The following is a 1,159-nucleotide window of genomic DNA, read 5'->3' as shown; positions in this document are numbered from 1 at the left end:
AATTGATACAATTTAGCATACCTAAAAAATAGGTAAAAGTGATAAAAGATTTAAAAAGAGTGTGGGTTGGGTTCCATCGCTATATGTAAATCGCTATAGGCACCACCAAAATCGGCTAAGTAAGTCAGAGTGACAAGCCATGTTATGTTTTCCATCACAATCCTTCCAGATTCAAAATGCACTTCAATAATCCCACGGTTGCCAAATGCTAACGATATCACAATCAGTTACGAAATCATATCATCTGGTAATCCTATGCAACCGTCTTAATTTTACCACATCGAATAGAGGAACCGTTGTATACTGACGGAACATACGGATTTATGACTAAGGCGAGTAAATTCCTGGTCTCATTTTGGGACGACCCAAAAGTTTTACGGTGCTTCCTGTTTGCCAACGTCAGCAAAGCGTGCTAGTGTCGGAACGAAAGAGTATGGCTTCGAAAACTTTTTCCATTATCACCAATCGGAGCCGGAGAATCGCGAGTTTTTCCGAAACAAAAGTGAGTTGTTCAAACTGACGATATAGCTGACGGGGCTGGCAGGCTTGGTCACCCCTTGTTGTTTGTTCGGATAACAATTCTAGAGTCGACCATAACTGTTAATGAAAATTTAGTTGAAATTAATCTGAGGATTATTGCATTTGTTAATATGAACTCAATGCAATACCTTCCATACGTTGCATTATTGGTTTTGATTGAAAGTATATCAAATCGTTTCAAACGATTTTTCCTATCAACCTACAATTCGCTACCTACCCTAAAATATTTGAAGTTTCCTTAGTTTGTCCTTAATAAAGGATGTGTAATAATATGGGAGAAAAGTCCAAAATCCACCCCTTAAGCCTTTTTGATTATTGCACCAATATAAACAAGAATACTGAACTATTTCAACATGCAGATGCAAAATTAACAAAACCAGCTACACTCCACAATGTATCTTTCTAATGCATTGTTTAAAAAATGGGTTGGGGGAAAAACGCTCGAATGATGGTGTAAAATGACTCAATTGCATGTGAAATAATGGTGAACGCATGGTTGTTTGTTTTGTCTTAACGGATTGAACGAAAATATTACGGGTGAGGTGAAAGAATCGCAAATCGTTAAATTTCAGTGAAAATAAAGGGGTTTTGCTCAATATTTACATTGCAACTCATTAAT

Source organism: Armigeres subalbatus, chromosome 2 (genome assembly GCF_024139115.2).
Source record: "Armigeres subalbatus isolate Guangzhou_Male chromosome 2, GZ_Asu_2, whole genome shotgun sequence".
Classification (NCBI taxonomy): Eukaryota; Metazoa; Arthropoda; class Insecta; order Diptera; family Culicidae; genus Armigeres; species Armigeres subalbatus.
This window is presented reverse-complemented; position numbering follows the sequence as displayed.